Source organism: Mycteria americana, chromosome Z (assembly GCF_035582795.1).
Source record: "Mycteria americana isolate JAX WOST 10 ecotype Jacksonville Zoo and Gardens chromosome Z, USCA_MyAme_1.0, whole genome shotgun sequence".
NCBI classification, from domain to species: Eukaryota; Metazoa; Chordata; class Aves; order Ciconiiformes; family Ciconiidae; genus Mycteria; species Mycteria americana.
In genome coordinates this window covers 74,495,909-74,513,233 of record NC_134396.1, presented here as the reverse complement: position 1 = coordinate 74,513,233, position 17,325 = coordinate 74,495,909, and positions in this window count along the sequence as shown.

Here is a 17,325-nt window from a genome sequence, read left to right as displayed (position 1 = left end):
CTTATATGCTGCCACAATTATGCTGTTTCACTGAGTTTACATCTGTTTTCAAGCTAAGAAAATATGGATTGTACCTTTTTTATCCTACTACTAATTCATGGGTGCAACAAAGCTCTGATTTGGCTCCGTTTTTCACTAACAAGATCAGCTAATAATGGGGCTAATACAATTACTACAAGTAATGAGGTAACAGGTAATCAGTCTGCAGCACAAAAAGCCTGGCAAGAAGCTACTTAAACAAGCTAGTTATTTTCCAGTGGAAGGGTGTGGTGAACAAGATATTGGAAATGCAGACTCATGTCAAAGCATTCAAATCTCATGCAATAAGACAGGAAATAGTTGATATATATTTTGATTATAGCAAGGTTTTTGACACAGTTTGAAACATATTTTCATGTTAAAAAAAATACAGTGATATAATTATAGAAGTATAGTGTTATAGAAATGATGCAAAAGTGATTAGAAAACCGTACTTATAACCACCATAAATGCTTTATGTTCAGCAGGAAATTATATATCAAGTAAGATTGTGCAAAGTTCAGCAATATTTTTATTAATTACAGTGGTGATAGAAGGAACAATGTTCACTTTTAAATTAGTAGTTTAATCAATCTGAGATGGCTTAAAAGGACCCTGGAGAATGGCTTAGAGTTCAAAATGGATTAAAACCAGACAAAATTCAATAGATATTTTACTGCAAAGAAAAAAAGATCTGAGATTATAGTCAATGGCCAGCTGAGTATGATCTAGCAAAGGCGTACAGTTGCAAAAAAGGCAATTGTCATATTAGGTGTAGTGTAGCCTGCAAAATTAGTGAAGTCATTATTCTGTTCAGCTTTGGCAAAGTCTCTTTTGGTGTTCTGTGTCTTTTCAGATGCCAGACTTCAAGGTTTTAGTGATATAAGCCTGGACCTCCTCTGCTTTAAGAAAATTTCATTATTCTCCGGTGATTAAAAATTGGAAGCCCTCTTCTAGTCACAGAGGATTTTTTCCTATGTTTTTTAAGTCACATAACTGAGTGGATTAATTTGTCATGTTCAATCAAGTTCACAGACATTCATTAGTGGTTATGATTTGGTAGTACTAACTAGTTCAGTCAGGTGACGTTGGACAATTCATTAACAGTGGTAACTCCTGCTAATGACAAGTATATACAACAGATGCCCTGTTTTGCCTCACGAACAACTGATTGTGTATGAATATAAATATGAGCTAGCTTCTTCTGAGATTGACAGCAGTGTTCTAGCTCTAAGTTTAAAAGAATTGGGTTTTTCTGTTGCTGGTTTTTGGTTTTGTTTTCTTTCTCCTTTTCGATGTACTAGCATGCATCTATCTACCCAAGTTTCAAGTCCAGATGAATAATTGCATTAATTACAGCATGGCTGAATACTTACTACAGACACTGTTATAGCACTTGCAAAATCTTGCAATGCTTTCCTTCAATTGAGAAGTCATTAATTCATTCAAAATTCATTAAAGCTTGTGCAACTTCACTTGAGATTCATCAAGATAGCATGACTCTGTGTGTCCCTAAAATTTCCTTTTAGCTATAATGGGCAAGCAATTGAAATAGGTAAGACAGCTGCAGTCTTATGTACAGTTGAATCCAGTCAAATAAGATCACCTGTAGACAAATGCAGAAGTAATGATTGTATGAGAAAGGAAGAAAAAGAGACAAAGAATGGGGCATAGATGGCGGAGAACGAATTGTCATTGTCTAGTACAAGTTCATGTATCTGATATGTTCAGAAGTTTGTGTGTAAAGGGAAAGATATACTGTACTTAATAGCAGTACAGCTTTTCATAAATTGCTAATTTTTGTGATATTTAGAAGTATGTGACATATACTCAGAAATACATCATCTTCATTTCCTCTCTGTAGTGTTATTCACAATTGATATAACATAAAATTAGCCTCTAATAAAAAGTGGGAAATACGGCTTTCTGTTAGAATGAAAGTCTGTGACAAAAAAACGTACTTAAAGTACACGTCCCCAATGTGGCCCCCTCTACACAGAGGGCTCAGCTTCAGACTTGACTATTTTCTTACCAGTACTCTGTTAAGTTCCCATACTCTTGGGAATGCTTGACACTTCTTCTTGAGCTCTGTTTCAGACTATGTCTACATACATCATTTGATGTCCACCAAGTCAGGCCTCCTGGGCCACTATGGGGATGTGCGTGTGAGCATCATACCTTTGGAACCCTATAAACTTTTATTCTGCGTTTCTGTGTCTTTTGTGAAGACAGGATTACCGTGACTTTTGCAAATTTTTTCTTTTAAGTTCTAAATTTAAAGTCATCTTTGAATCATATGAATTTTCCCTGGTTTGCATTCACACCTTTGGAGAATGAGTCACTGTTTTCACTTCTTCAGGGAAATCCATCATGAATCCTAAATCCTAAGTGGATGACAGAATTTTACACTCGCTCTGTGTAGGTGTAACTGATTGCCCAGGTGCAAGTGAGCAGCAAACCAGGCCATGTATATGCATCTGACTCAGTTCCATACACAAACATAATCAATTTCTATATTTAGTTGGTGGCACTTCTAGGATTTTTTTTTTTACTCAAGTATTTTGTAACTTACTTTCTGACAGCCTTACAAATACAAGTATTAGACCTGGATGAACGGGAAGAATAATCAGGGAGCACGTGCTCAAAGAAACCTGAATTTATTTATGGTCCATTTGCTGTACACAAAACAGTCAAGTGATGAAATTTATCAGTTAGAATGTGCAGGAAATTATTGGTGAATGTAATATAAATAATTTAGTGAATAATGAGTATGTACAAAAAATCAAATATGTTGGTGCCAGGGCTGAGTACTTGCATCTACATAACTTAGGCTGGTCTGCTCTAACTGCTTTTTAGTATTCTGACTTCAGGTGCTGAGAGATTAAGTGCATAATTCAGAAATGTTTATTTTATATTAAAAGGCAGTTAAAAGCTTCCTAGATTAGGTCTTCTAATTGGATGCATTGGCTTTAAAATAATCACTCCCTCAAATTCTCTTATCATATGCTCAGGGTTTGAAAATTCAGTTTTTCATTCATCAGTCATGTAGAAAAAAATGATCTGTGGTTCAGTCAATCTACTGTGATGTTGCTGGACCTGAGAGATGTAAGTTGAAATTTTCAAAGGCAGGAATAGTTTAGTGGCTGACTGCCTTTGTGATTTTCTTCCCCTTTTTTCATCCCATAACCTGTGGTTACTTATTACATTCTGTCAGTCTGAGTAGGAGGGCATTTATCTAAGTCCATTATTTACTGTTTTTTCGGCAGACCCGAAACTTAGAGGTCTTCTGCTGCTACTCAGGGTTTCAGGGAAGTATTTCCCTGCTTCCCTCAGCTCTACTCTGCAATTCCTGCATGTGATGGAAGGAGGAAATGTATCCCTGTCTCAAACTTAACCGTGCTCACAATCATGATAAATAATGACAATTTTTTAACATGCACCCTCTGCTTTAAAGTGAGCCTGTGTTTTTTGTTATCACCATCATGAAAACTGAGGTGAGACTTTTCAAGAAAGGTGAGAGATGCAGGCATGCTCCTTAGTCACAGAAGCCCTGATAGAACAGGGAGGATCAGCGTGCACCTCATCAGCACAGTTTCCAGTCTTTCCATCTGCCAACACGACAGGAAAACAAAGCCATGATCTGAGTGTAAAGGAAAAAATTGAAAAGTTAAAAAATTAAAAGGTAAAATTTAAACTCCATCTGATTTAGAACTGGTGACTAGGTGGTATCTGCATTTGTCCACTATTTTGGTAGGCAACGTGTCTATACATGTTGATGTTGTCCTAATTACCTGTTCTCTTATACTACATTGCTGTATATATTTTGGATATATTCAAATGCAAAGCATTTAAAATGAGTTTAATCGCGGGCTGTCTTCTAGTCTATGATACAATTTAAAAAACAAGCAAGCAAACAGGAAATTGTTCATTCAAAGAACCTTATGTAGGAATGAATACTGTACAAAAAGACAGCATAACATAAATATAGATCACATCTCACATATGGGAATAACTTTTGAATAAGTATTCCGTAAAGCTAATGTTGGTAAAACAGCTAGGGAGTCAACAAAACATCACAGAAAAAAATCTGAAGCAAAGCTTTCTCTTGCTATGACTAGAACCAGTAAGTTACAAAACATATTCTAAATAGATATAAAATCTGCTTTTAAAAATACCTTAAATGGTAACACTTGGAAGTATTTAATAGATAACTTATAACTCTAAACATATTTCTAAATCCCTGCCAAGATAATATTCAGTGAGTAAATATGCATTTAGACAGATGGGACAAAAGGTTGCAAGCAAGAGGACTTTCTGCTGTCTGGACTTTATTCTATCGCTATCTATTAACACTGCCAGAAAGTTTCCTCATTAATCATAGTATTCCTTCTTCTTTAATATAGACACTGTCCAAAAGGATCTCATGACAACTTAATGAAAAATTCATCTTTACATATTTAGATGAAAAATCTGATGTCTTTTTTCTCACATTGGTTCTTTTTGTGGTGCCTTTCTGTAAGATGCAATGCCATAATTTATACTTGTCCTATGTAATCATCAATCTTGCCTTATCTGTGCTCTTTCATAGAATCCATAATTTATATGAGGTCCCCTGACATCAGAGAGACCACATATTGAAGTAGTCCAAAACATCCCTCACTTCATCACTCAGAATTTGGGAACAACTTTTGGTTTTCCAGGCTTTTGGGATAGCAAGGGTCTAATTGGTACTGAAATGAATCATAACTCTCAGAAAATTCTGTCCTGCAAGACTGAGAGAAGTCAGTGTGAGCACTTGAAAGTTAGCCTGAATGATTAATAACACCTTACTGTAGTTAATAACAGCTTTTTCTTCTAGGTGACATGTTAGCTTAATTTTAACAAATAACTTCTTTACTATATACTGTACTCCCAAGACATCACAGCTATATTTTATACCACCGCCCAAGTGGCTAGTACAAGACAGAGGCTTTTATGACTTTTTATAGAACTAGCAAGTGTATTCCCACAGAGTTATTTAACTCAGTTCTTTTCCTTGTGCTATTGAAACGTGATATGCCAAATCTGTCGCTTCTGCAACTTGGAAATTTCTGTCCAAGCTTTTATTCTCCTTTCTTTAAAGTAAAGAAAGAAAATGAGGTGACTGGTTTTGAGGGCTTTTCACCCACAAATAACGTGATTCCTTTTTTTTGTCAATTTCTACAATGCTTAAGCATATTCATTTTATCTCCTTGATGACACTGTGCACTGTAATATGATGGTAAAAACACAATAGATTTGTCCTACCTGTAGACTCGGGCACACGTGCTACTAATCTAAAGTGATACTTTCCCTCTCAAAACGTTCATTCCACAGCAGTGGTCCAGCATCAGTAGCCCCGTTACCTTGTTTAGTTACGTATGATGCATTCAGGAGGAGCAGTAACTAGTGTCTGGCTTTCCAGGACATTCTTTTCCTGAGAAATGGAGATGCCATGGTTATCACACAGCTAAAGCCGTGTCCCATGCTGTCCCAATTTTCTTTTGACTTTAAATATCCTATGCCTTGCAAAGAAATTTTTTCATTTTTTTTCACCACATTTCAGAAAACATAAGAGGACTATTGTTCCTTTTAGAAAATAAATAAAGTGACAATTTAGATCCAGACCTTATATGTTCCTTTATGTCTTTGAGCCTGTTATTACCTGGGTCCATCACACTTTAAACGAAGCAGCTATACTGACCATAATCTACAGAGATATTGAGTAGGTGGTTGCCCTGGCAACAGAAATAAAGTTCAGGAAAAAACTTCCTTTCCACCTCTATTTTCTTCCATCACTTCTCATGGTCACCAAAACTATATGTTTTTAAGGTTTAACCAGCTGTGATGTAATGGAAATCAGATACATTAAACCAATGACTTTAACAATATGGGATGTCTTGCCACCGATTCAAATAAAATACAGTTTGTGAAAAGAAGCTATCTGCTAAAATTGATGATTGGGTGTCAGGGATGCAAATGAAATTGCAGTTTTGTGCCTCTCTTCACTTTAGGGAAAAGTGGTTTTGTCTGACAAAACACAGAGAAAAATTTACAGCATTATCCATATCAAAATTTTAAAAATAATATTCTTAGAGTAGAAGCTGGGCTTCTAAAATAAAAATTTCTTATTGGTCTAATACCTATTGGTTACTTGATGAAGTCAAGAACTTTCAAGGTCAACCTCTTAATCAATTTTATAGGATCAAGTTCAACTAATTTTTTAATATAGTCTTGTATTCTATTTTAAATATGGTAATTTACAACTTACTATTCTAATGAAAAGACTAAATGTTTATGCTGCTTCAGGAGAACCATTTCACAGTACATTAACAGTGTTTATATTGGAATCAGCTGGAGCACTGCATCTGGCAGGCCATGGATACGTGCAAATTGGTGTGTGCATAGTTTAGGACGTAATGAATTCATGACTTCTTCAGCCTGTCAGGCTCTGAAATCAAATTAGCCAATGAATCCTGACTGTGTTTCCTTTCTTTTAGGCAACAGAAAAGATGTCTCACCTGATAGGCAATTTCTTTTCCAGAGTATTCTTTCTGTGATTTGTAGAGGAATTATCATGAGATTGCACACTTCCTACACTATCAGACAAAAAGGACACTAAATCCAATGGAAGAAAGGTATTATGTATTCACTGGCACTCCACTGTAGAAATCCTCCCAAGAATTACTTTTTAAAAATACTCAGTTAACTAGCAATAGCAGCTCAATAACTACCCTGTTATCGTAAATCCGAAACTTGAAAGGTGATTTTCTATCTAAGGGAACATATTACAAAAAATGAAAGTAAAGTGTACTAAAGAAAAGAAGTGTACATTAATGAATTATTCTAATGATGGAAAATTGGCATTTTTTGAGAGTGGTTCATTTGGCATACTGTTTCATCCTGGAGTTTCCTTTAACCTCAAATTATATGGAAATTTCACTCAAATATAAAAAAGAAAATAATTTTAAATGATTCACACAGCAGTGCTATTGAAAACCACTCTGTCATGACAAAAAAATCCTGTGTCTCAGGAGTATGCTCTAGTCCCAGGCTATAGGCTGGATTTAGGTGTATCTTTCTCAATTCACATCAAGGCTGTATCACTCTTAATAATATTTAAATTTTCTTAAGGTGGAAGATAGAGACAATAACAGTGACTGTGATCCTCCTTCAACTAATATTTTAATATTATTCTGTGCAGGAAGAGAGGCATTTAAACAGGAAAGATTGCTACAAACACATTGCAGAATAACCTATGTCCTGGGCATTTTCTTAAAAACCATAAAAGTTCGAATCAAAGATTTGTTCTAAATTAGACGAAAGAGAGTATAATTAGTGGAAAGAGTAAGCCACTCTTAATTTACCCTTGGAATTATTATATTTCTCATCCACTCAAATCAAATTGTGACTGCAAAATAGAAGAAGTATATATTTTATTTTATAAAATGTGAGTACATCAGTGGGAACAAGAGAGGAAGAAAAAACATCCATACATTTTAACTGACAACAGAGAGCCAATAATGTGAAATGATTCTGAAAATGCAAATGCATTCTCAGATGAATTAAAGCATTTTCAACAGAAAAGGATAATAAATTTGTGCAAAACAATAGTGAAATTTCCTGTGAATTTATTTGGAACTAGTAAGAGAAAATGCTCTCTAGAGTGATTAGACATGGGAGACATCGTTTTAAGTGAAAGGATGATGTTAACCCAAGAAGAAGTAGATTTAAATGGGTTGTATCCAGAAATTAGAGGCACTCTTGTAATGGTAAGGTAAGTGAGGTCCTGGAGCAGCTTCTGAAAGTGACTAATTTGGAGGTGTTGGGGGGTGGGAAAAGCAGCTTCTTGTAATTTTTCAAGGAAAAAATTAACAGTTTATGAAAAAGATTGCACTGTAACTGTTACAAGGTGTAATTGCTACAAAGTAGTTATGATTGTGTTTCCCCAGTTTCCCACAATCAACCAGAAAAGGACAGAAAACAGAGTTATTTTAAGAATATCCTGTTACCTAATGCTTTTTGCTGGATAATTCCACTTCAGGTTGTATTATGATTTACTGAATTCAGTGAGAAATTTCTGTTTATTTGGGTTTTTCCTTTGTAATATGCTTCAATTTCCATTTTCATCTGTACTGTTATGATTTAAGTATTTGCAGAGGGAGTTTCATACATTCAGGGAGCACACAATAAGAAACGGAAAGGTTTCAGAGACGGTAACATGTACACTGTTGCCTTCACCTATATGAAAACTTTTATCACTTAACTCCTTATCACAGGATTCACTGGTAATTAGTTTATACATCTGTAAAACTACATGCCCCCACTGAGATATTAAGTTCCCACATTTTCTACTGATATTAACTCAAGTGGAAGGTATTCAGCCTCGCAAAGGACTGAAGTCATGATGGTGAGACCTGCTGATGTATGCAAACCAAATAATCCTAAAAAATTGACCTAAAAGAGGAGTATAAGCACTTTTAAAAGTTATTTTTATTTTTTAATCTTTGAGTTAATCCAGTGTGTTTGCCCAGCATATCTCCATTTGATGTAGTCCTGAAAAGAAAACTGGGCAGAGGTGGTAAACTATCCCATGAAGTATTTAATAAAATTAAACTACTTTATCAAATTAAGAGAAAGGAAATATATGTGAAAGTCCTTACATAAAGGAATCAAACCCAAGGCAATGGCTGCCTAAGTTGCTGCACGAGTGTTAAAACTCCCCGTAAAATCAGTTGCTGCAATAGACCTTGAAGAAACAATTCTAAGAAAATGTGTGATGCCAGATAGAGACGGGCCCTGGGAAAGTCAGAGGTGAAATAAGAAAGCAAATTAAAGTTTTTCTTTTAAATGAGAAGTATTCAGATGTCAATAAGCAGGAAAGGGCAACACTGAGGGAAAAAATGAATGCAGTATTTGTGCTGGTAGTTAAAAGAGGAATGTGGTTAGAATAACGTAAAGAGGAGGATAGAGACAATGTGATGAGAATTTACAAAGCTGAAAATAAATTGAATGTTTGATCTTTGGACAAAGCAAATATGCCCCCACAAGAACCTTGAGGAGCACTATCAAAGTAGCTTTCTTACATATTGGCAAAAGCAGAAAAAGAATTCAAATCAATAACATTGTTTTTATTCCACAGTTTGAAGGGAGAAGAGATGTGTGATGTTCAGGTGGGTTGTTACGTATCACACAGCAATTCCCTCTGAGATACTGTTGAGCGAGAAAGGATTGACAGTCCTTCAATGCTTATACATACAAAAAAAAATAGCTGTCAGAATGTATTGGTGTCAAAATAAAGCTTGTGAACAAAATATCAAGGAAGGTGAGGAAAGAAATAATATAAAACCCATAAATACCACTAAAATATTTTGCACTTTCCCCTAAGCACCTCTAAACACAAATATACAAATCTTAAATCTTATTCTTTCCCAGTCTTCTCCCATAGGATCTTAATCCAACATCCTTTAGGAAAATCTGTGTCACTGGCTTTCTGAGTGCATTGCATCTTCATGATGAGAAAAAACAAAAAAAACCCTGATAGACTGAATAGGAAATATAAGCAGGGGAAGAAAGAAAAACTAAATCATGTACATGACTATATAAATTATACCTCTGATTGACATTCACACTGAGATTCTTTTAAACTATGCTACCATATTTACAGTTACGTTAAAGCCCTTTCACACTTCCACAGAGGCCACAGTGTAAACCTCTTATGCTTATGATATCTGTGAGACCATGATTTGGGGTCTACAACGATGCAAATTAGAGTGGCACTTGTCAAAACAGCATGATTTGGCTTTGTGAAACAAGGAGTGCAGATTACCAACTTGCCTAAAGCAATGAATTTAGCTTGGTGGAATTTGAAACACAGTAGTACGCTACCAACACACATTCTGCTTGCGAGAACCAGCCTTTCAGTGACCTACGTTGTTTTCATATTTTTGTATACCAGACAGCTGTAATGGAAAATGACCAGATCAGGTTACTTTCTTACAAAATCCTGTACCTCCAGGTAAATCTGCCCTCTAATACAAATTCCACCTTTCTGCTCATAACTTCTGGATCAATAATTTAGCCTTCATGTTATTACAATACTGAGAGTGATACACTTACTTACAAATGCAATTTCAGGGCATTGGCAGAGATCTTAAAGGTGATGTGAACATGACGACTGTGAAGCTGTGAGCTCAGAAGCATGCCTTGTGGTGCAGGAAACTGGGTGGTACCACCAAAGCAGATAAAAATATTCATTCAGCCAGCTATTCTGAGGATAAAATACTATCAGATTTGTAATTAGATTTCATTTTGCATGGATTGCAGAGAATGTCAAACCCATATACCTAAGAATGCAAGGCCATATACGTATATAACTATACATATATATGTATGCAATATGAATAATGAATAATAAATCATGAGCGGAAGTATATATGTATGCATGCATATGTGCATGCATAGATAAATATATACACATATGCATATACATATACATATACCTATGCATGGACACATTTATTATTTGCTGGTATTCCACTGAAAAAATCAATATGTATTCGCATAAAAAGCACGTGCAGTATATATTATCTTACTATTTGATTTCATACTGTTTGGTGATGTTAGGTCTCAGAAACTAAGGCTCAGCATCTCAAGGGTGTGCAGGTACATACCTTCCATTGATGTTCTTGGCATCTGGGACTCTATGTCCTTCTTGAAAATCTAACCCATGTTTTCTCAGCTACCATCATGGTGAAGTACCTGCAGACTATCATCACAAACTTGGATTTCTTGAACAACACCAATTCAAATTACTGTCACTTTCAAGAAACTGAAATATCTGAATTATGGAAAAAATCGTGTTAACAGAATATGACATGTGAGTTGAAATTCATAATTGCAGCAAACCTACATTATTCATACCCAGTGCTTTTAAAAAAAAAAAGTGTCTTCTTCAACCTTCAGTTATCTCCACAATAAAATTAGATGCTCCAATTCTTTTCTTTTGTTATGCTATTTAGAACTTATTATTTAAATGCAGTGTGCCAAGTTATCTGATTATAATTCTTAACCTTGTATTTTGGCCTCTTCTCACATTCAAGTTCATCATGAAATAAAAAAAAAAAAATATAAAAGAAAGATTGAAATAACTTATTGAGAAAGATTTTAAGTAAGGATTTTTTTCCAAGTCCTGTTTGCACAGTTATGAGCAGCATTCAGGTGTTTAAACACAGGTATGAAGTGCTATTTTAGGTAGCGTAGTGCAACCCTGAGGTTGCAGGAATTATCTGCTACCCATGCACAAATGTTTTGCATCTGGAATATCTACGATGACACGAAACTCCTACATTAGGCAGTTGGATTGCTCCCAGGGTGTCTGCTTATTAAAGCCTGTCTAAACAAGTCTAAGGTTTAAGTTTTAAAATCCAGGTAACAGCTTGCAGTAAGGGTGCCTGTTGCTTATCTGTGACACGGTCTTTGCTTCTTTTTCCATTGTGTAAACTCTGATTCATGAACCATGTCTTCATTTTCCCTGTCAGGAGTTGCCTTAGCAAATAAACATTTAAAAACTGATAATTTCCATTGGTAACACTAACATTTTTTCCACCGGTATTTGATCACTGCATGTAATTTGGTTTTCAGTGTTCTAGGGCTACACTGAAGCTGACCCCATGCAAGTAGTGGGCAGGCAGGGTGTCCAAGGAGTTGTCCTTTCTACAGTCTGCGTATGTGACAAAACACACTGCAGATGCAGTGGCTGAAGTTAGTGCCCACTCAGAGGGGACATTCATGAAATAAAATGGGTAAGATTTCTGTAACATCAACCTCTGTTCCTGCTGAGCAGGTTAGCAAGACCTGGGAAATTGTCCAGCTCACTTTATCAAGGGGAACAGAAAAACTCGAGCTGCCTCCCCTGGGTCTTCATGAGCAATCCACGCTGTGTCCACTGGACCACTGCTGGAGCATAGCTCTCTCCACATCACCTTATTCACCATAGCACTAGCACACAATCACACACCAGTCTTTGAAATGCCTGTAACTATGTTCTCCCCTATCTACACGATTCACGTGCGTTTTCTGTATTTGCTTGTGTTATCCTCAATCTGTAATGTAAGGAGCTTAATTCCAGAACTTGAATATTTCTCTATAAATCTGCTCTAAAATGGATGGCTTAACATCTTTGATTGCTTGTTGCAATGCAGCTTATGAAGCATAATATCATTTGGAATTTCACAGTCCTGACACAATGTATACATAATGTACTGTAAATCATCTGTGCAAAGCCCTTGAGAGAGAAAAATCACAAGCAGGCATGGGGAGCAGTATGCTTTTCTAACTCCCTCAAGTCTCTCCAGAGGGATATTTCATTATGTCAATTCAGGCGACGTAAAGGCTAAGAGCTGAACCATGCACTTGCTACCTTCAATTATTCACAAATCCACTGCAGAACACACAGAAATGGCTGACATCCTTGCAGAAACACTACCACGACAGCTCTGTTCTCTGGGCTCAAATTTTCTTATCTAGCGGAGCCATTCAGATTCCTTAAAACAGATAAATTATTTAGTGTTCTGTTTCTACACCTCTTGTTGTTGCAGCTATGCTGCCTCCTTCCACTTACTTTGAGAAGGTTGCCTTTAACAATATCTCCTTCAGTTTTGCTAACTTTTCCACATTACCTAATAAGGAAATAGCAAGGAATAAATGTGGTCACAAGGTTTTAGAACATCAGCTCATCGATGATTTAGGATCTAGTGAATTTTGTAAAAAATTAGCCTAATGTTAATAGGACTACAACAATACCTTATTAACAAGAAGACTACACAAACTCAGAAAACAGACACATGATTTTATGCTGCTTTTATTCCTGTAAAGCATGGCAGTTTAAAAGGTTCTCTGAGCAGAGATCACCCTTAGCTTTTGTAACGATGTATGTAGCCTCTAACTGGCAAAATATCTTTATAATCTGCCATGAGAAGTACCATTTATATATCACCTTAAACTTGTTTTTCAAATTACAAGACGGAAAAAAGAGAATAACATAATTCAACTTAATATTTATTGTTGACAGCCATAGTTGAAATTCTTAATTAAACTTACAAGTTGTTTTTTTTTTCTATCCATTTACTAGTCTTCCTTTTCGTGTACAACAGAACTTTTTTCTCATGTTAATTCTTTTTGTTTAATAAATGAGGATCTTGCACATGCTTGTGCATTACAAGCTACACATTCCTGGAACAAGTGTTCCTTCCTCAGAGCATCTCTTTAGGCTGATTGTTGAGTGAAGGCATTTGCCTGTAGCACAATTATGGCAGTTATAGGAATGGTGGTAAATAAATCCAGAACTTCTTCAGCATTTGATGTAGCCAGCCAGGTGAACTTCTTGTTAACCGAAAAACCCAGAGACCTTTTAGTCTAGAAAATGCAGTAAAAACAATTGTCAGAGCATCAGCAGCTCAAGGTCTTTTTCAGGCATGTTACTCCTTAACCTTAGCTTAGCCTTTCCCACCAAAAAGAGCTTCAGATTGTTGTTTGGTTTTGTTTTTTTTTTTTTTTATTTCTGTAATGTATTGAGTTACACAATATTGTCAACAGGTTCGGTAGTCTTTACACTGTTGTTATACAATGTCTTATTATTCTAGGTCTATTACATGAATTGACCCATCATAGCTGATCTTTCAGGCACCTCTTATTTTAATGTCTTTGGAAAATTTATTTAAAGCTATTTGCTTTTTCTTTCAGATGAGCAAAGATGGTGGTCCTGACATTGTTCTGCACAGTATCCCAATAGATGCATCTTCAATACTTGCTATTTTTTATTTTAACTTTACAGTTATATATTTTGCATGTAAAATTTTTTGTATTGCAGTGTGTATTCATGGTCAAAGAATTAATTTTCTACCAACATTTTCTTTATATTCATGATCCTTTATGATCCGTTATTACTGTAATTATGCACTTTCCTTATTTTTTGATTACTTTCTTTCGTATAAAGAATTTATACTAGTATGAAGAATTTACAAGCACATTTACAGACTGATTTTTCCCTGTCTGAACAGCTCACCCTTATACCCAACAGTTAGTGTCAGAATATATGGAAAATTCTAAGGCAGGTGACATCTTAAAACAGTGGAGGACTATTTATGCCAGGTAGTTTAGTATGTCAGATCAAAAGAGCCATATCTGCAGAGGAGGGCCCTCATGGGTTAGAGGCAGATAAATGGCACAGACATATAGTGAAGACAGCTTATGAGATCAAGCCTTCTATTCATCTTTTATTCTGCAAGTCCCTGCATTATGAGGATATTGCAGGGATACGGAGTGTGAGAAAATTGTACTATGTAGAACAACTGCATATAAGTCAGCTTTTGGGGTGGAGTGATAAAAGTTTAATTTTGGCTGAATTACAGTTTTGTTTAGCAGGGTTTATTACTGAAAGAGGATGAAGGTAGAGAAATACACAAATTGATTTTGCATTGTATTTCTCCCTGAGATATGCTTTTGTACAATATATATGGGCTGCCCTTTAAGAGGTTATAAAAAACTCATGTTCTGTTAATAGAAAATAAGCTAAGTGACTTTAAGTATCCCCCAAGCCTTTGCAGGTGCTATTCTTTAATGTAGAGTAGAATAATAAAACTTTTTATACTATGTTCATGAGATACCACTAGAAAACTTTCTGAATACTTTCCCCTTCCCTCTTCTCCCCTCTGCACTCTACTTCACTCCATTTTTTTTTTCCCTTGTATTACCTGTGTGTTAAATCCCAGACTCACGCACAATGGGCACTGATACAGTTTTAGTGAGCTCCTAATTCTATTTCTCACTTGTTGTGCAAACATGTAGCATAGTAAACTGCTATCTGACTACTTACAGATGTTGCTCATCAGACTAAATGAAATTCTGCCTACAATCCTGATATGCACAGTGATCTATATTCACTTCTGGTACGCTAAAAATCTTTATTCAGAAAGGATAACATAGATATACCTAGCTCGTTCTGGGTTTGTTTGTTTGTTTGTTTTTCCAGTCTGTGCAAAAACCAGTTGCTAAAATCTTCTTCAGTCACAATTAGTACATCTCTCCTTGTGTTCATCCCTCGGTGTCTCCTGATCTGATGTCTTTTTGATGTTTCAATTCCAATTCCTGAGGAGTTTTCTTATTTCTGATTAATTTGTGCTAATTAATTTTTTTCCTATCACTCCACCTTCCCCCACATATTTGCTCCTTTTATTCACATTTTCCTGTTGTTCCTGAAATTCCATTTACATCCCTAAGCAAAAAATATCCCCTTCCTTTCACCTGTATTCTTGCAAATGCCTTTTTCAGTATACAGAATTGCTATTCCTGGTCAATAAAACCACTGCCTCCCAGCTATAAGATTTATAAAAGCTGTTTGAGAGACAGAACCATCCTCTGGGTCAGTTACAGCAGTACGTTTCTATTTAAGTTCCCTGGGTTTTGGGGATTGTTTGCTTTTTATTATTTTTGGTTTCTGTTTTTTGTTTGTTTGGCTGTTTTGTTTTGTTTTCTTTTTAACATTTCTTGGGGCTGCTAAGCCACATTCTCAGCTGGGGTAAACTGGCCTGTTTTCATTTAGCTCAGGGAACCATGTTGATGTATGCAGTTTCTGGTCTAATTTCTGTCTTTAATGGACTGCATGTTCTTGCAGTACGAACCTGTGTTTTACTCCAGCTGTGGATTTTATAGACGCCTAAAATTAGCTTGAAGATTGCTTATGGCCAATGCCTCATTCTAAGTAATTGTGTTATATACGTTATATACTATAATTTATCAAGGGTCTGCTACAGTTAACATCTGATATAGGAAAATCATTGTAAGCCATTGATGATCATGTTTATCAGAGCTACATAAATAATATTAGCTTTTAGTGTAGAGTGGTGGAATAAGTGAGGGATAATTAACATTAGTTACTGAATTATACAGCTTTAATGGATCAATATTCCTAAGTATCAACCTAAGCATTTGACAGCCGAACTGACTGAAAATGTATACCTTTACTGAAAGAAGTTTCCTTCAATCCTGTCTGAGTCTGAGGGAAAAAATATGGTAAATCAAAGTTTGTGGGTTGGTTTTTTTTTTTTTTTGATTGCTTTTCTCCATTCAAAAGTTTGGGAAACAAAGGAAACAGTTCTCCAAAGAGATCTAGAAGGTAATTCACATGCAGTCTGAAACAATGGTACGTGCTCCCAAATACTACCTAATTCAGGGTTATGTTCAACAAGCTCTGTTGTGAAAAGAGCACAGAGGATTAGTGAAGGTGAAGAAGAACCACATTTATAGGAAGATACTTGCACTCTTGCATATTAAACAGATGCACATCGTTTTATCTGAGGTGAAGTTTTCTGAATGCCATTTTATTAAAAGCTGCCGGTGTCACTTTCTCTGCGCAGCTACTGAGGAGCATTTGCATTCTGTTTATTAAATAAAATCCTATACTCACATGTCATAGGATATATTTATTATTTCTTTAAACTTATACCAAAAAGTGCGGAAGGCCGAAGAGCTGAAGTTTCCAGGCACAGGCCCCATAATAAAGCAGGAAAGAAGAAATCAAACTTGAAAGGCATTATTGCTTTCTTTAATTTAATAAATGCTTTCCTACTGGCTTAAAGGATAATTATTTTTACTTGGCACCTTTACCAGTCGAACACAACATTTGTTAAAGGCACTAAAATATTGGTAATTTTTGCTTTATGGGTCCTTTTTGGATCTATCACCTGCACAGGAAGAGAAAATGCTGTTTAAGATAGGTAATTTTTCTTACCAGTCTTCTGTTAGACCAATAACAGGGATTTCTGCTGTGTCTGGAAACACTGCTTTGTAAACTGAAGGTTGTTGCATTTGCTCATTTTGGAGAAACAATATTTTTGCATTATTTCATAGAAAGGAAGTCTCTAAAATTGTTCCCCCGTTGACAGTATTGTCTTGGCATCAACACTGAACCATATTGCAGGGTATATCGTGTTCGAGGCATCTGACTTCCCTGTTACCAGTAAGAAGACATCTGGTTCATAACTTTTAGCATAGCATGTCTCCTGATGGAGCGTCAGCATCCTAAATCAAGCACAACAAAAGGTCACACTTGGGGAGCAAAAGCCCATTTGCAGTATCGTTGATTTCTAATTGTGTATTAAACCCCAAATGAATTGTATGTACAAGAGGATACATAAATCCAAATCAACACCCATCTAAAAAGAAATGTCCTATTTGGAGCAATTAAGATATTATTCACAGGGGTCTTCCTACCCCAGTCATCGAGGTAAT